Below are 20,438 nucleotides of genomic sequence, written 5' to 3'. Positions count from 1 at the left end.
ACCAAGTGCCCTGGTTTGGCAACAAAGAGAAGGATGAACTGAGAACTTACGTGAGACAAGAGGTAAGAAGCCCAGGCCCATAATTGTTATAAGAATGTGGGTGAAAAGCTCTGAGGGTCTGAACTAAAGTAGTTATGGTGAAATAATGACTGAAACAGAGGTTTGAGAAGTATTTAGGAGGTAAAATTAAGATGATTTGAAATTAGAAGTAAGTAATATAGATGCATGTATATCTACATGTACACTCATTCATTCATTTCACAAATGCTATTGAGCATTATTTATGCAAAATGCCATGATGGGTCATTCACCACTCCTACTTTTAGCCAAATCACAAGTGAAAAGTGAAGGAATGGTATATTTACATACCTGAAAGGGATGGTAAATAGTGATTAATTTCTCACCAATGAGAGAATTGATATATAATATATAAAAAAATAAAACTTGGGCACAGAACATTGTGTGTATTACTAGCTCATTATTATGTAAAAACAAACACTGATTTCAAATATTAGGATATGACCCACAAGCTTATTCATTCTAGGAAGACTAGTTACTGACTAAAGCAAAGGACAATTTAGAAGTGAAGTGAATATTTTCTACCTTTTAGGAGATAGTGTTATTAAGCCTTTTATTGTTTGACAAGTTTTGACATATTTGTGTACCTGTGAAACTATCACTACAATCAAGACAACAAACATACCCAAAAGTTTCCTTATATCCTTTTGTAATCCCTCCCTTCCCCAACTTCCTTTGCCACTCCTGACCTCTGACCCCAGGCACCCACTGGTCTGCTTAATTCAAATTTTCTAAAATTTTATATAAACCTCAAATCATACAGTATGTATTCTGGCTTGTTGTCTGGCTTCTTTCACTTGGTATAATTATTTAGAAGTGCATCCATGTTGTAGCATTAAGAGTTCATTCATTGTTATTGCTGAGTGGTATTCTACTGTATGTATATTCCACAGTTTGTTCATCCATCCACTTGGTGATGGCCATTTGGGTTGTATTCAGTTTTTGTATATTACAAGTAAAACTGCTATGAACACCCATATAAAAATCTGTGTGTAGACATATGCTTCCACTTCTTTTGGGTAAATACCTAGGAGGGGAATGGTTGGATCATACCCCAGATGTATGTTTAAGAAACTGCTGAACTGTTTTCTAAAGTGGTTACCATTTTACATTCCCACCAGCAGTGCACAAGGATTCCAGGTCCTCTGCACCCACACCAACAGTTGGTATGGTCAGTCTTTTTTATTTTACCTATTCTAATTGATATGTAATGGTATTGCATTGTGGTTTTGTTTTATTTTATTTTATTTTTTTACTTCATTATTTTATTTTTTATGAAAATACTATGAACTCTTTATTATTATTATTATTATTAACCTTAAAAAATTATTAAAGACTTCCTACCTTGAGTTTAGAGTGATACAGAACAAGTGGAGGGTATTTCAGATTGGGGAACCAGGATGAGCAAATTAAAGGTGAAAATGCATGACCAGAATTAAGATTGAATTCTTAAATAGTCCTTGAGAAACATGGATCTTAGTGCTATAGAAGGAAGCCTTATAAAACATAAACCATTAACAAGGACAAAGGAAGAGGTAAGAAGAAACAAATATTTATCATTATTTAGAAACTATTTATTAAAAGATAATAAAAAATGGTTAAGCATTGGATTACTAGACATTTGACCTTGGGTGAGTTGCTTAATTTTATCTGTGAAGTAGAAATAATAATAATAATATCTACCTTACAAGGTTGTTAATTAGTTGATATGTATAAAGTACTAAAAACAGAGCCTAGCACATAGTAAATGCTCTGTAAGTGTTGGCTATTATAATATATAATATTAGGTGGTTTTGTAGGGTGGAAAGCTCATAGATCATGGCACATGGTAGTTTTTCAAAAAATATTTGCTGGAAAAAAATGAAGGAATGCTGCTGAAAAAGGAAAAATGTGAATTTGAATTCCTGCTCTATGATCTACTGCTTGTGCAACCCTGGGCAAATGGGTTAACTGCTCTGTGCTTCATTCATTCGTTCATTTATTAAATAAACAATTGTTGAGTATCTACTTTGTGCCAGACACAATAGCAAATGAGATAGACTTTTTCTTTGTTTTTACATAATTTCCCTTTAGAGGAAAAGACAACTACAAGCCCATAAAAAAAATTCACAAAATAAGAATTTCCATTTGTGATAAACACCCCAAATTCCCTCATCTGCAAGTGGAATATAACAAAACTTACTTTCTAATGTCACAGCAATGATTATAACTAATATACATAAAAGTACTTGCTTAATACCTGGAACAAAATGTAAGGAAGTACTCAGTAATTCATTAGTAGCATTATTAGTAGTATTCAGATAAATATTTCCTGGTTTCAGCATTATAGTGGTCAGAAATCTACAGTTCTTGGGCTGGCCAACTGTTTTTGTTTTTATTTTCTAAATAAAGTGTTATTGTAAGTTAAGGTTTTTTTGGGGGGGAAACAACCTGTTTGCTTATGTATTATGTACAGTTGCTTTCTCACTACAAAGTTGAGCAGTTGTCACAATGGCTCCCAAGCCTAAAATATTTTTTATCTGGCCTTTAAAGAAGATTTCTAACCACTGGTCTATTATCCTAGTTAGGTCATGTTTACCAAAAATTGGATCTAATATAGGACTATGTATGATACATCCAGTGATGGATATAAATCTTTTGTGTCATGAAAAAGGAGAGCTTGCTCCTGATTGGGGTTATCAGAGAAATCTTCCTGGGAAAGAAAGCATTTGAACTAGACCTTGAAAGATAAATAAAAATTTAAGAGGTAGAAATGGGGAGAGGGCATTCTAGGAAAATTCTGTATGAAGAAGGGCACCAATTGAAGCATAGTATGTTATGAGCACCATGATCTTAGGAAATGTTTGGATATGAGCCTAGAAAACATGGTAGGAGATAAATTGAGAAATGTATTGCAGAACAGTGTGTTTGAACTTAATTTGGTAGGCAACTGAAGTCACTGAAAATTTCTGAGCATAAGAATGACATAATCAGTATTTTTAAAAAATATTCGTTTGCTAATTGGTATGCAGAATGAATTTAAGCAAAGAGACAATGAAAAAAGGCAACCAGCAGTAAGTGAATGAAAGAATTAGTATAGGCATAAGATAATAAGGGTTAGCACTAGATGATAAATGGAAAAGAAAAAGATGACCACAAATATTCCCATAGTTACTGAGAGATTGTGCATGCAGGGTGGAATTGGGGAAAAGAGTGAAAACTGGTATGTGCCAACAGCATCAATGGTGGTGAGAATTAACGAGAATGATAGACAATGTCAAAGTCAGGAGAGAAACAAGGTAAATGTAGACAGAGAAAAGATCAGTGGATTTTGGTAAGTAGTAAGTCAGTGATGCCTCTAGAGTGACGGTGACAGATATGAGATTATAACTCAAAGAGATGGTACACATGAAGAAAAGGAGGAACGGCAAGTAATAAAGTGATGATAATAAAATGTGTCTCATCCTCACTGAGAGTTTACAATGTGCCAGACAGTGCTTTAAGCACTTCAGGATATTTTTTCATTCAATCTGCATAATGACCTTGTCAATAGTCACTATTATTATCATGCCCGTTTCACAGATGAGGAAATTAAAGCTTAGCATGATTAATATTCCCCAGGCTGTCACAGTTAGTTATACTAAAGATTGAACCCAAGTAGTCTAACATTAAATCTTTGTGTTAACCAAACAACTGCATTGCATCCCAAAGGAAAAAAAAATGTAACATGAATCAAAGCAATGGTGCTTTTTAATTTTCCTGTTGGTTACTGAAAATTTTTATTGCTATTCAGTAAGAGTTACCTGACTACTGTTTAGAATGAAATCTTCATGGTTGTGGGGGTGGGGCTATTTAATTTAACATGCAAAAACATAAAAGGATGGTATTTTAATATGCCTCTTAGGAGAGTAGCTACCTAAAGTTAGCCTGGTTTATGGAAGAAACAGAAGAATCCTGCAGCCAACTGCATAGAAATGGCTTCCAGTCCTCCAGCTCCTTATCTAGAGCAGAGGTAGTAGCTCTTGGTGGGTCAGTTCTGTAGTATTTTTGTGTGAGTCATTCCTGGAAGTTCAGCCTAAAGCCTGTCAGACCAAACTCCACCTCTTCCAATGATTTTGTAAGCACCAAATTCCCTCTATTAAATCCCTTTCTACTTAACCTAGCTAGAGTGATTTCTGTTATATGAATATTAACCTATATTATAGAGTATTGAAGCAATAAAATTAGCAAGGATGAGAGTGATAACATTGAAGTTTCAGGAATTTCTCTAAAACTTTTTATTTTATTTTATTTTATTTTTCTTATTTCAGCATATTATGGGGGTGCAAAAGTTTAGGAGTTTAGGTTATGTATATTGCCCTTGCCCCTTCTCCCCCAATCAGAGCTTGAAGCATGTCCATCCACTAGATGGTGCGCATTGCACTCATTATGTATGTATACCCCCATCCCCTCCTCCCCACTCCCATCTGCCTGATGCCCAATAAATGTTATTCCTGTATGTGCACTTAGGTGTTGATCAGTGAAACCAATCTGATGGTGAGTACATGTGGTGCTTATTTTTCCGTTCTTGGGATACTTCACTTAGTAGAATGGGTTCCAGCTCTATCCAGGAAAATACAAGAGGTGCTATATCACCATGGTTTCTTATAGCTGAGTAGTACTCCATGGTGTACACATACCACATTTTATTAATCCACTCATGTATTTTAAACATTCTCTGCCAAGCCATGGGAGTGCACCATCAGGCAAGGGCTGGATAAAAGGTGGTTCTTCTTGACTTGTGACTGTTTTCCAAATTGACAAATGGATAGAGAAAAATAGCCAGCAGCCAATAGATAAGGTTTCTCAGGTTTAAGATCTTTGCCTTTGGGTAAGTTTAGTCTCTTATGTAATTGACCAGAATCAAATAGTCTTGAGAACTTCTAGAATTTTAAAGATACTATTGCCAAAAAATCTGCCCAAGTCTTGGCCTATAACTATTCTACCTAAAGAAATCCCTGGGCTCCAGAATCTACACCAACAGGAGCAAGGTGTTTATGCTGTGCACTTCCTAGAAGGGCAGTCTCTTCAGAGCTAAACCAAGACAATTGGACATTTTTTTTTTTTTGGTTTCTATTTTCACTCTTAATTTCCAGTTGAATTGCATTATCATCTGATAATGCAGTCTGTACTATTTTAAATTTGGAATTAAATGACTTTTTCTTTGCAGCTTAATATATAGTCCATTTTTATCGCTGTTCCATGGGTAAGTTCCTTTTTTCACTACATTTATCTATAGATCTATATTTATTCAACTTCATTAAAAACTTTTTTTAAATCCCTTCTGTTCTTACTTATTTTTATCTATGTACTATAATATGGATAAAAGAGATATATTTCTATATTGATTATTGTATATCTCTCATGTACTTCCTAAAGATTTGGATTTCAGTATTTTGATGCTATGATATTTAAGTATCTGTGACAACTATGTCCTTATTGTGGATTCCTACATTATAATTTTTAAGTGATACTGTCTATACAATTTAATTTTCCTTGAATTTAATTTTGTCTCACACACATTTTTTTAAAGCTTTAAATAGACATTCACTTCATTTGATCGAAGAACCATGAAATTTAAAAGATAGTTAATATGCAAAAAGAACTGCCTACTCCAAAAACAGTGTCATTGTTTTTTCTCTTTTTGGGTCAGTTTGTTTAATCTGAAGTTCCTTGGTAGGAAAATGATCACATCTTGCAGCGGTCATAAACTATTTGTATTTGTTTACATATTCTTGTTATTTATATTTGCATAATTAAAGAATTAGAATTTATTAAGTGAATCTTAGTTCTTAATATTTAATCCATTCAAAACCCTAGCTGAAATTTCATTAATTCTCCCTCCATTTAGTTAACATAATAGATTGAAGCATTTTATAGGGCTTTTATTGCAGTAAAAGCATGTTATTTTCTACCATTTTAAAGATCCAAATAATAGATTTGTCATAACTTTGCTGAATATTTTCTTCAATCTTATTGGGAATTAAAAAAATTAATCCCATTCACCATCAATATTGCCTTAATAATTCTTACAAGTCTTAAATAGCCACTATGAAATGACCACAAAAGGCCACTATGCCACAATCTAGACTGACAGCTATGAATGGGCTTGTTTGGCTAATCGATGTCTCAGAATCTCCTTTTATTTTTTTTTCTGTGTTTTATTGGACTTGACCTTTCTTCACATTTATCATGACACACTTAGCAATCAGATTAGAAAATTTATTTTCCACATTTAAAAAATGCACTCATCTCTGAGGGGGCACCCCCCGGTAAGTACAATAGATATAGCTTTTGGGTTATTATTAACATTAGTTGATACCTCATAGGAGCAAAGTAATATAAATAGAACTGAAAAAAAATCTTATTTTCTATTTTCTTTTACATGTTTGATTTCTAATTTGTCAAGTTCATTGCCTTTCATACCTATTAATTTGTTTTTAATAAGGTTTTAACGTTAGTTGTTTTGTAGCAGTTCCCCTAGGTGACCTAGTAAAATCCTAATAATTGTCAAAAACTGAAGGTTCATCCCTCACCATGATGAATCATTTCTGAAATATTTTGGCCCAACTGATTCACCCCTCCACAGAATTCTTCTAGTGTCTGAGTTTATGCTCAACCCCATGTTTATGACTTCATTGTTTGGTCTTCCATATGGCTCATTCATAAGTCTATTCAGGTCGCTTTTATGGGTCTCACTTTCTGTTTTAATTCCTTCTCCAGATCATTCTACACCATGTTACCTCACCTGGCTTTGTTACTACTGACCTATCCATGTCACCTGCTGGCCTTGTGCTGCTTCTAGGTCTATGCCAGCCTTGATGAACAGCTGTTTAGAATATTATTTTTTTCCTTGAGTCCTGATTATCATCACTGGATTGGCTGTGGAGAGTGTTTCATGATTCTTGCTATAGCAGATACTCAGAGTAGTTCAGCATTTTTAAAAGTCTACAATCTAATGTGCAAAAATAATGGCCTTACCAAAGCTGTTCTACTATATTGCTTTTTAGAGTCTTTCTTCCATTTCTGAACATTTACACTTGGTACCTTCTGAACTCAGTTTCCCTGCATAGTAGCAATCCAGCTACATTAAACCATGCTTCCATCTTTATGATCTTCACATCTGCTTCTCAAAAATTCACATTCCCTGGAAAATTACTGGGTCATACAGTCCTCTGAAGTACTGTCCTGTAGATCATAGGTCACCAATCAGGTATCTTCCAAGTCTTCCTAAATTTTCTGACTGTATTACCTGTCTGGCCTCACCCAAAATGATTCTTATTCTCCAAAAGTCAAAAAAAAAAAAAAAAAAAAGCTGTGTTTTTCTCTGACATACACATAATACACAATCATACACATAAACTAATTCTGTAGGGATTGATAAACTGCTTCGAGGGCATGAAATATTGCTTCATGTGAATGAATGATGAATATATTTTTTAAAATACAAAAGTCACTTTTATGCAAGAATATGTAAAATTCTAATTGATAAATTATTTATATAGACACAGGTTAGTATTGTCTTAATTTACATACTTGTTAAATGCCCTGAAATTTTTTGCCCGTGCCATTGGCCACCAAGGGTGAACTTTATAAAGGCAGAAATAATGTCTATTTATATCGCTTTCAATAGCATGAGGACAAGGCTTACTAGATAATTTTTTTAATAAGGATGAAATTAACTCAGGCCTATTGTTGTATTTCATCCTAGTGAGATTCAAGGGTGAGGCTGATAATTTCTTGAGACAAATCTCTAAATTAACCAGCTACACACATCATCTCTGCCAATCAGTATCCAGATATAATTGGACCCCGGATTTCTCTCTGTACCAGCAATGGCCTCAGAGGACTGGAGGAAAATTAGAGCAACCAGAGACTGGTTGGATCACAGGCACTTGGGAAATAAATTTTTTAGCTATTAGAAGTAATAATATCCCAATCCAAATCTAACTCAGAGAAAGAGATTGTATCAAGTTCTTTGAGTTTCAATATTAGAGTTTTCTCCAGTGTCCTTCCTAATCTTTTTCCTCCTTTCACATGCACCAAACCACGAGAGAAAATGTTAATGTCTATCTAGTCCTTGTCTTTTATCTGAAATGAAATGGTACCATACATTTATTTTTTCTTATTCTAGTTCCAAATTCAGTCATGTGCCTTTGAAGATTTTAAATATTATAAATGGAGATGGCCAAGTTTCTCTCAAGGCACTATAACATATTATAGGCAAGAAATAGGAGCAATATTTTAAAACAATTAGTTTGCACAACAGGAAAAACGAGACTAATCATTTATGGCTACTACACATTGAGATAATGGCACATTTGGTTATAAAGACAGAGAAATATTTCCTTCCTGCCTGCTTAGTACTGTGAGAAAAGAAGATTCAAAACTTGCAAATAAGGTAAAAGGAAGCTTGCATATATTTTCAATGTTGCACCAAAGCATTGCTTAACAAACAGAATCACAGAACAAATATTTAATTTTTCAGGAGAATGAGCTATTGTTTGATATTGTTATTTACTATTTATTAAGAGCTAAGACTATGAAGTTACATGTGAACTTGGAGATTTTTATCTGGTAGAGATACAAATAATTTCAGTTGTAAAAAAAGTCAACCCTAAAGTTTAACTGTAGGACATTTACCAGTTTTTAAAATCTAACCTAGTAACTTTTCCTAACATTTCTCCATAAAATATCCCATAAATAATCCAGTTCCTAAATACACTTTGAACCGCCTTGACTATCATACTAGTTCCCTCATTAATTAGTGAGCTGAATAAATTTTGGACACATGTTCATTTCACATTTGTAGGAAGGTCATGAGCTTGTACATTTTGGAAATTATTCTTTATTAGTACAATCCAACTCTGCTTGAATTCTAGGCCTCTTTTGCAATAAATCTTAAGCCTCTATGGCAAGTGCTTCTGCAAACTTAACTCATTAATTCTCCACAGTTGATGAAATTGAAAGGATTCTCAAAAACGAGGAAAAGAAAATCCCTTTTGTGGGTCGTCTTTGTTTTAGGTTTGGCACTAATTTAATCTGATTTCCTGGGCGTCCTGGCAGAGGAACCAACTACTAGCATAGGATGAAGGTAATTAGCTAACATGGCCCTTGAAGGTACAAACTGCATGATTATTAACATGGTTTCCTAGCTGCCTCTGACCAGCAGCTTCCTGCTGTGTTTCCACGTAGATGTTGTTTTGAATACTGTTTTGCTAACATTTCTTGCCTAAGCAGGCCCTTTGATTTTACTTTCTGTACGCTTAGCTTCCACTGCACAAATATCTTGCTATTGCTGCTGGCCAGTTAACTGGGGTGCCAAAGGAAATCCCAAATATCATAACACAGTTCTTATATTCTATTATATTTTGTAAATAGAAAGGATTCAATAGAAAACAAAGCCATTCAAGGAAAGAAACGGCAGGTGAATACAGGCTGCTTCTGTGAAAATGATTTTGGAACTAAGCAGATATATTTATTTCCTACTGTCAAGATCAAAAACTTTGAGATTCGACATCAAAGGGCCAACATCATTATTATAGAAGTTCCTAGGGGTCAGAGAAAACAGACTGGACACATAACGCTGTGGGCACTCAATACGGCCACTATGCAGACTTCAAAAAGGAAAGAGGGTCCGAAGGATGCTAAAGTGGCTCTGTTGGCAAGTTCTAAAAATGGTTTCTCAACCAGCATTTTAATGCTGTGATAAACTTTGCAAACCCCTAGGGTAATAATTTACATGCAACGGAAATAAATCCTTTTCTGATGTTAACTGTGTAACCCAGATTGTTTTTATCTCTGCATCATAAAATAGAGGCAAGTAATAGTAGGCATTTACTGATATTGTCTTTTCCAGAAAAAAACTTCTATTGTTCTTATTTTAATTTCAATGCTGGGCTATAGCCATTTATCTTAATAGTTAGCTGGCTTAACACAAAGTGACTGAATAAAATATTTTGATTTACTGGACTCATTAATTCTATAAAATCAACCTATATTTTTGGTGAAGAAAGCAGGCTGAGGTTTGGTAGGGAGATTATGAGATACTCTTACTTTTTGTTTGTTTGTTTACTGAATTTACTGAATTACTTTGGTTCAGGGACCAAATACGTAAGCTGTATGTGACCCTAAAATAACAAACTGAAATAGTTATATTTTGGGTTTAATCAATAAAACCAATTATCCAATACTTCCTAAACCAAAGACTTGATTGGACAAGTTTAAATTTGTTTTTCCAGGAGGCACTTTAATCATTTTATGTGTTAGTATGTATTTTAAAAACCCATGACGGAATGCCTGAGCATATTCAGGAAATCTGACTTTAGAAAATGCAGATGTCTCTCTGAGGAAACACTGCAGGAAATCCAGCATCTGCTACAGTGACAGGAGAAATCCCTTGGTTTCAATACTGCCTCTGTCTTAATTTCCTGTCCTCTTTTTTGTTAGCTTATTTAACCTGCAATCTTATAATTAAAGTACAATGTTTTCAACTCACTGAAAATAACTGTATTCAACCTCACTCCCCTCATGTGGGTCTAGGAGCCCTGGTGGATTTGCAACAGGTTAGAGGAATGTCTGTTTCTTTTTCCTGAGCTGCTACGTTCTGCACAGAGTTTTACAAATTAAATGCCTCACCAAACAGCACAAAAGGGAACAGGATAAAACTACTTTATCCTATGTGATATGTGGATGAAATAGTCAGGGTTTGATTAAAAAAAAAAAAGATAACGCCTATGAAGATGTTTGGCGTTCCATTTAACCCTTTAAAATGTCCGGCCTGACAAAGAGGAAGCCATATATCTTCTTTTAAATTCAGAAGATTATATTCCAAAATAAAACCCACATTCTAGCTTTAATGTGACTTGACATATTTAACTCTTATTCATTAGGTGTTGATTTCTTGGTTTAATTCACGTAGAGCATTCTTATTTTCCTAATTTCAAGGTTTTTATGGGAAGCATTCCAGTGGCTTTCATCTACTGACATCAGTGTCATCTTTACATCTTTTCCTTTGAAATTTCTTTCATTTCTTTTTGTCTTAGCAAGTCCTTCTCCATCTAGCAATCAGAAAACATTTACTGACTATATTATGATAATTAGGATCCTTTCAAATATGGATTATACAAATCCAATTCAAACCAGCTTGAGCAAAAAGGAAAACATAAAGGGATTGTATAAATTCTGATGGTAGGCAGCCTGCTCTCTTCAACCTCTGGGATTATTGTATAATAATATTCTCCTGTTCCTCGGGTAAGGACAGATGCCATGGAGTGCACAGATCACCAGGGATTTGTCTCTCTCCATTCCTCACCTTTACTTCCCTCCAGGCAGACTCTATGAACGAGGTAGCCGGCATTAGTTTCAAACTTATATCACCATAGCTTACCAACTGCAATGGGCACAGAGTGCTTATTTCCCAATAATTCTAGCAAAAGTCCAGGGCCTAGATACTATGTGGAGAGTATGGATTCCGTGTCCAACAATTGTACCATTCACCATATTTAGAGGGTTTTGTACTTTGTTAGCTGGGCCTTGGTCATGGGTCCACCTTACCACTGCCAGGCAGGGTTAGAACTAGCTCTGCCATTATTACTTGAACTGAGAGATTAGAGAAAATATATACTTAAATAAAATTTTTTATTCCATGACTAGAAGGCAACACAAAAGATTGGTTGTAAAAGCAACACATATAAAACATGGTCAAACTCTTGGATGACACACACACACATATACACGTACAAATTTTGTCTCATACTTACAATTTAAATAATTCTCATAAATAGTACAATGCAACTATTTCTCCTATAACTAGAAATGCACTCCTTCTCTCCACATGGAGATTACCAAAGATCCATGCAGTCACGCATCTGATTTCCAATTCCTGATCACTGAATGAATTATGTACATTATCCTTGTAAGATCCTAATTTGGGACCTCATGCTCTGGAATCCCGTGGTAAATAAATTTAATCAACTCAACTTAATCTACAAACACTGTAGGATAACTGGCATTAAAATGATGGCATGATACATCACTTCAGATGCCCAAGATTAGTCAGTGAGAATCGGAGAATTCTCCTAGTGGTCAAATGATCAAAGGTGTCTTTTTCTATCTTGGAAAAACATCTCCTTTAAAACTTTAGGTAGAAGAGAAGGTCTTTAGATCGCAATGGTGGACTAAACTGCCTTGCTTTGAACCTACTGAAGAAGTCTTGAGTTTCTTTCCAAGGAGCTTCCTTGATGGGCCTCTGTACCTCTGTCAGTTAGTTCTGGTCATGGTCGTTTAGGTAGTAAACATGGGAACTTTGTCATGATGTGAGAAGAAGCAGGACATGGTCAAACAGACTTGACTGACAAGATTACTGTGTGCTGTTTTTTGCTGAAAGTATTTTTGTCTATTAATTACCAAGAATTCCTGATTATATTCTTTTTTCTACTTCCAAATTCAGATTTGTTGGAACTATATTCAAGGTAGCAGAATTTCTTCTGAGCTTTTCCGACTACAACTTCGAGGGACACGAAACACCTGAGATCCATCCAAAAGGTTGGTAAAGACCCAGAGAGGTTTATATAGTGTATCAGTAAGATAAAGGTTTATGATTCCTTTGAAATATGAAATAAAAACAGTTCTGGAATAAGTAGACAGCTATACCTATTGATGTCATGATAACATTTTCATGTTACTCCATGATTGCTTTTATTATTTTTAATTGACACATAACAATTATACATATTTATGGGGTAAAGTGTGGTATTTTGAAATATGTATACAACACGTAATGATCAAATCAGGGTAATTAGTATATCCATCACCTCAAACATTTTTCATTTCTTTGTGTTAGGAACATTCAAAATCCTCTCTTCTACCTATTTGAAAAAATACTATAAATTATTGTTAACTGCAATCACCCTACTGTGCTGTAAAACACTGGAACTTATTTCTCCTTTCTAGCTGTAATTTTGTACCCATTAACGCACGTCTCCCTAATGGCTGTAATAAATTATAGTCCCACCAACAGTGCTTAAAAGTTCCCATTTCTCTTCATCCTCATCAGCATTTATTTTTGTCTTTTTGATAATAGTCATTCTACCTAGAGTGACATCATATCTCCTTGTGGGTTTGATTTTCATTTCTCTCATGCTTAGTGTACTGGGCATTTTTTCGTATACTTTTTGGCCATTTATATGTCTTCTTTGGAGAAATGTCTATTCAGATTTGTTTCAATTGGATTTTTTTTTCTTTTTGTTATTGAGTTGTTTGAGTTCTTGCATGTTTTGAGTATTAATCCTTTGTCAGAACAGTTTGTAAATATGTTATCCATTTCATAGATTGTCTTTTCACTCTGTTTATTGTTTCCTTTGCTGTGTAGAAGCTTTTTTAGTTTGATATAATCCTGTTTGTCTATTTTTTCTTTTGTTATCTGTACTTTTGAGGTTTTATCCATAAAATCTTTGCCCAGATCAATGTCCTGAAGCATTTCTCCTATTTTTTCTTCTGGCAGTTTTGGTTTCAGGTCTTACATTTAAGTCTTTAATCCATCTTGAGTTAATTTCTGTATATGGTGAGACATAGGGGTCCAATTTCATTCTTATGCAATAGAATGTAATGTAAATGTTTGATTTGGTCTACAGTGCAGTTTAAATTTGATGTTTCTTTGTTGATATTTTGTCTAAATAACCTGTCCAAATCTGACAGTAGGGGGTTAAAGTACCCAACTGTGATTGTATTGGAGTCCATCTCTGCCTTTAAATTGAAAAATATTTGCTTTATGTATCTGGGTGCTCTAGTGTTGGGTGTATGTATATTTACACTTGTTATACCCTCTTACTGAATTGATCCCTTTACCATGTATAATGATCTTCTTTGTGTCTTTTTACAGCTTTTGACTTAAAGGCTATTTTACCTGATACAAGTATAGCTACTCCTAATCACTTTTTGTTTCTGTTTGTGTGGAATATCTTTTCCCATCTCTTCACTTTCAGTCTATGTATGTCTTTACAGATGAAGTGAGTTTCTTGTAGGCAACATATCATTTTTTTAATCCATTTAGGCAGTCTACATCTTTTAGCTGGGAAATTTAATTTGTTTACCTTCAAAGTTATTATTGATAGGTAAGGACTTACTCCTATCATTTTGCTAATTATTTTCTGGTCATTTTATATATCTTTTCTTTCTTTCTTTTCTTGTTGTTTATCTTTTGGATTTGGTGGTTGTCTGTAGAGATAAGGTTTGATTCCTTGCTCTTTCTTATTTGTGTATTTGATCTACCAGTGATTTTTATACTTTTATTTGCTTTTATGATTGTAGTTACCATCCTTTTCTTCCAGATGTAGGACTACCTTAAGTATTTCTGGTAAGGCCAGTCTAATGATGATGAATTTTCTCAATTCTTGGCTGAAATGTTTTCTTTTTTTTCTTTTTTCAGCACTTCGAATATTCATTTCATGCTCTCCTGGCCGGTAAGATTTCTGCTGAGAAATCTGCTGTTATTCTATTAGGGGTTTTCTTACATGTGACTTGACACTTTTCTCTTATTATTTTAGAAAACTGTCTGACTTTTGACAGTTTGTTTATAATGTGCCTCAGAGGAGAACTTTATGGATTGAATCTTTTTGTGAATTTTTGAGCTTACTGATCTGGATGTTTGTATCTCTCCCAAGACTTGGGAAGTTTACAGCTATTATTTCATTAAATAGTTTTTCTATGCTTTCCCCATCTTTCTCTTTCTGAAACTCCCATAGGGTATATGTGTTAACATTTGTGTCCCACAAGTTCATAAGGCTTTTTTCATTTTTTTCTTTTTTTTCTCTCTCTTTTTTTTTTTTTTGTTTGATTTTGTTATTTCAAAAGACCTGTTGTTGTCAAGTTCAGAAGTTCTTCTTCTTGATCTAGTCTGTTGCTGATGCTATTATGTTTTTTATTTCATTCATTCAATTCTTTGGAGTCCAAGGTTTCTGTTAGATTCTTTTATTGTACTATCTATCTATTTGTTGAGTTTCTCATTCAGATAATAAATTGTTTTCCTAAGTTTGCTGAATTGTGTGTCAGTTTTCTCTTGTATCTCTCTAAATTTACTTAGGAACATTATTTTGAATTCCTTTTCAGGCATTTCATAGATTACCTTTTCTTTGGGGTCTGTTACTATAGAATCATTGTGTTCCTTTGGAGTCTATTACTGGAGAATAATTGTCTTCTATTGTGTCATGTTTCTTTGCTTTTTCATGTTTCTTGTGTCCCTACTTTGATATCTGTACATCTGCTGGAACAGTGGCCTCTTTCAATTTTACAGAGTAGCCTTTATAGGAAAAGACTTTTTCCTGTAGATGTGTCCTGTAATGTCAGTTGAGTAGGGTGCTTTGTCTTTGGTTCTAGTTGGGTGCACTAGTGGAGTTTCTGTGTGATTTTGTCAGCTGTAATCAACATCAGCAATGTCTGCAAAGTGTCTCAGTGGCCTAAAAATGGGTGTTTGTGAAGGCAGTGATTCAGCTTTGCAGGCGGTGTAGATCACCTGGATAGCTAGCTAGATTTTAAGCGTTGGTAGGGAACATGCTGAGTGTGGTGACTCCACTTGTCATGGGGCCAACTGTCATCAGAGGCAGCCGTTACTAATAGGGCTGGTCCTTAGGCTCTGGGGGTGTATGTAGCATACAATGGCTCTGCCACTCTAAAGGATGAGGTTTTTGCTAGCAAGGGGCACTAAGTAGGCTGGCCTTTGGGCCCTGGAGTGTATGTTCAATGTGCAGCAATTCCACCAGTGGAGGGATCAGAGTCAATGGTAGTAGCAAGGCCAGATAGCTGGTCCTTGGGTCCTAGGGAGCATGTGCTTTACCCATTTGTTTACCCATCCATGGGGTCAGCCTCCTTGCTGTGCTGAACTACTCATTTTTGCAGGTGCAGGGTGATATATATGGGCTTGATTTCTGGGTTCACAACTAGACCTCTAGGTCTAGCTAGAGTTATGGCACTGCAGGCCTCTTGTGTAGGTGTGGTGAGATGATGATGGGGCCTCAGAGATGTGGAGATGCAGGGGCCATTGGCTCCCAAGGAAGGATACACATCAGCAGGGATTTTGTTCTCCAAACGGCACCAAGCCATAGCAGCTCGGGTACCAGGAGTTAGGGGGATACAATGCAACTTCCCTCTCTGGAGCAAAGTAGCTACATAGACTCTAGGCAGGTGCCTATACTGGGCCCAAAGCCTGTGGGGATTGTGGAACTTTCCTATAGCTAGAATTGCAGGCATCTGCAGTGCAAAGAGGGATCACTGGGTAATCTCCATTTTCCCACAATTTCCCATTTTGGCCTTGAGCCAATCTCAGCCAGGTACATTACCACCTTCTCTATGCTGCCATCCTAAGTTTTGTGCTTCAGAGGATTTTTGTCACTTCCCTGCTGAATTCCAGTGTTCTTTCCTAGGCACCCTATTTGAAGTGTAGTTATTTATTTGTTGTCCTCATCCCTCTTACCTCATGATTTTTAGTCATTACTTTTTTCACTACTTTTGAGTGCCATCAAATTTAAAAAGACTTCTATATCTGTGATGATTCAGTGAATATTTCTATTTCCAATTTGAATCACAAAAATCTCTTTGCAACTCAAAGTGATGAATGACTGATTGTGCCCTCTTATCCTATGAAATGTCAATGATGTAAAAATCCAAATATACTCTCATCCTTCTATGCCTTAAAACATTTAATTATGATTATGTCAAGCTCCTAGACTTCTGCAAGTGAAGAGCTTAAAAAGTGTTAAAACCGTCTGATTGGACAAGTATACCTTATATCAGTTCTTGAATTTCAGATGTTACTATCTTAATATAGGGATGCTTTATTATATCCATAATTGACTGATAACTACTGAAGTAGGTTTATGCTGATTTTCATAAAATTAGCGTCATAAAACTTATAATATTTGACTTTAAGATTTTAAAAAATACTGTATCACAGTTTGGAATGTGGTGTCTAATTTATATTTATTTGAACATGAAATACTAAGTTGGTGAGTTATATTTCTCAACACTAATGATGCACGTCTCTGGAAACAGTTAATACAGTACAATAGCATTCATTTCATTCTAAGTGCTGGTACAGAATACACAGGTTTATTGTAACTTTATACAACTGCATATAACACATTATTTGTAACACATACAATGCACTGTAATGTACTGCGTTATAACTTGTGCACTTGCCTATAGAACAGGGACCATGTAATTCATTTCTCTAGTTCATTTGCCTAGTGTAACTTAGGCCTTAATAACTTAGAAAGTATTTGATAAGCAGTTTTCAAAAAACAAATGAATCAATAAGTGTACCGGAGTTCTATACTTTTAATAGATGATGTTTCTTGTAATTAAATGAACATTGATGTTCTCAGCATACAAATAAATCCACATAATGATCTGTTTATAGTTGTATTACCCTTTATTATAAATAATCAAATCACATTAAGTTCATAAAGTGGCTTATGTCCACAAATAATCAACCACTTAAAAGTTTAAGCCTGTGATGCTTCTCAAACTAATGGGTTTTTAGGTTTTTATTTTGTTTTTAAATTAACAGATAAATTTTTTTTTATTCATTGAGTACAACATGATGTTTTGAAATATGTACATTGTAGAATGACTAATAGTTTATTTTTAAATTCTCATCGGCTTTGGAGATATTAAAATTATCTATATTGTGTTTGTTGAATCTATCATGGGTTTATATTGACTTTTTTACATTTTGGAATTATTTTTTCAACACTAATATCCTTATTATTTTTATGATTTGAATTTTACATGTACCTATATCTGTTTGTAAACATAAAATTAATATACTTGCAATTCCAAAAACTTGAAAAATGCAGAAAAACACAAAGGAAAAAATAACCCATCATTCCAGTAAATAATTACTCCCATTATAAGTATGATATTGTAATGCAATTTGTATGTAAATAGAAACAAATATATTTGCCTTTATACATCACAGCAATGCACATACAGTTTTATAGCCATTTTATTTTTTACTTAACATTTTACCAAGCAAGAAATATTCTTTAATAACATAATTTTTAATGCCATACATTATTAAACTATGATTTGGTAAATTAATTCCCAATTGTTGGATATTTAAGTTTTTAATATTATTAAATACAATGTCCCAAAGCTTCTTATAACTATATTTGTACACACACCTGCAATTTGTTTTGGTAGGAATAATGTGGTGTTATGATATGAATATATATGTATGTGTATTGTGTGTGTACGTGTGTGTGTGTGTGTGTGTGTGTGTGTGTGTATACATATATATGTGTGTGTGTGTTCCCATAAAACCTTCTTTGGGTTGTGTTCCCATAAAACCCAAAGAGGGTTTTATGGGAACCCCAACTTGAAGCCAGTTGGTCAGAATTTCCAGAGGTCCAAACTTGTGACTGTTGGGAAGGAAGGGGAAGTCTTGAGGGACTAAGCCCTCAACCTGTAGGATCTGACACTGTCTCTGGGTGGGTAGTGTCCAAATGCATTGGAGGACATCCAGCTGGTGTCTGCATCAGAACTGATTGCTTGCTTGCTGGTTGGGAGAACTCCCCCACATTTTGCCATAGAAGTCTTCTGTATTGATGATTGCTGTGGTGTGAGAACAGAGGAAAAATGGTTTGGGTATTTCCTGAAACAAATAACCATAAGTTAATCTTTGTTTCAAAGTACACCTAAAAGATTATATTTCAGCTTCCACTGTCTTCTTGCAACTTAATTGTAAAAGTATTTGTTTCCTCATATTTTTTTAAAAACTCATTATAAATTGAATAAGCAATTGTTCTTGCTTTACAAATTTTATTGTTTTACCACCACCTATGAATCATAATCAACTCCTCTGATATAAAACAATATCAACAGCATGAAGGAATAATGGTAATTATAATATTTAGCACTTAGTGCTTACTAAATGTCTGGCATGTTCCTTAGACCAGCATGCTGTACAGTATTAACTGCACAAATTTTGCAACTCTTATGAGATCAATATTATTAGTGTCCCTTTTTGAAAGTGAGGAAACTGAGGCACAAATAGGTTAAGTAATGTATTCATGGACAGACAGTGAACGGCAAAGCTAAGTGCTCTGGTTCCTGAAACCCACAGCATTAACCATTATGTTGCACTGCCTCTAATTTAACAATCGAGATATGAATAATCTGAATAATCTGCTTATTTTCTATTGATTGACAATTGACATCTCCTAGTATATACTCCAACTGAAACTGTGTCTAATTTTTTTAAAGTATTTATCTATATTTTTAGGTTAAAATATTTTCAGGTGAAAGTAAGTCATCGATATGGCTTCTACTTGGTACATAGACTGGTTTTGCTTATACTGTGTATAAATATGGAAACCTGCACATTTTTCTCCTGATGGGAGACAGTATCAACTATGATATTTGAAGAAAGGAAATATATGATTTGATTGCTACCTCAGCAAAAGATTGCTATTCTTTCTATTAAACCTGATCAAATATGTTTATTCCTGGTGCCAAGCAGAGCCCTTTAGATGTATCTCATGTGAAATCTCTTATTTCAAAAAGTACACAATTTACTTCTGAAAGGGAAATTAGCTACTTTGCACTGTTATCGATTTTAGCCTAAAGTATAAAAGATTAAATTGCTTCATCTTTCCTGCTTGATTAATTAATTATTCTTATTTCTTAAATAGTCTCCTTTTCCATATCTGCCATTCTCTTCCCTTAAATTAAACAATAGCACACCATGGCCTTTGGAACTATGCAGACTGATGTCATCAGTTAAGAATAATAAAAGGCTGGGGACCAGCTGTGTGGAGAGAGGGTGGACATTGGCTGGGTATTGCCATTGGATGGAGGTGCTGCATGTCAGATGTGTCATGCACCGTTTCAGGCAGTGGCAGTTTGTGGGAACAAGGAAGGAGCAATTGGCACCGACAAGTTCTGTGGGCAAGGTGGCTGTGGTGGTGACAGCTTTAACCAGTCCAATATTAATTCTATGTATAAGAATATATGCACAGTACTCACTTTGGCAGCACATATACTAAAATTGGAGTGATACAGAGAGCATAAGCATGGCCCCTGTGCAAGGATGACACACAAACTTGTGAAGTGTTCCATAGTTTTCATGACATGCTTTTAGTGCACCCACCCCTCCAATGCCACATCAACCTTCCAGAGTAGGAAAAAAAAAACTGCTATCTAGGGTCTTCCCTTTCTTCTAATTAAGCATGAGTGTTCCCAGCAAAGAACAGGTGCCCTGCAAACCTATTATCTCTGAGACAAGAAAAGAGGTTCTAGATGAGAAGAAACCAGTATAATAACCCTGGCAACATAAAAAAAAACCA

General features: G+C 34.8%; 1 non-coding gene across 1 annotated transcript; it reads left to right on the top strand.

Annotated features, from left to right (window-relative positions):
* The first annotated feature begins 20,110 nt into the window (after positions 1–20,110).
* On the top strand, positions 20,111–20,217 carry LOC123636170. Its single transcript, XR_006734378.1, has one exon. It is a non-coding gene; the product is annotated as a U6 spliceosomal RNA (small nuclear RNA).
* Positions 20,218–20,438: the final 221 nt, after the last annotated feature.

The sequence above is a fragment of the Lemur catta genome, chromosome 3 (assembly GCF_020740605.2).
Source record: "Lemur catta isolate mLemCat1 chromosome 3, mLemCat1.pri, whole genome shotgun sequence".
Lineage (NCBI taxonomy): Eukaryota > Metazoa > Chordata > Mammalia > Primates > Lemuridae > Lemur > Lemur catta.
The sequence above is the reverse complement of the archived record's forward strand: the minus strand, read 5'-3'. Positions and strand labels throughout refer to the sequence as shown.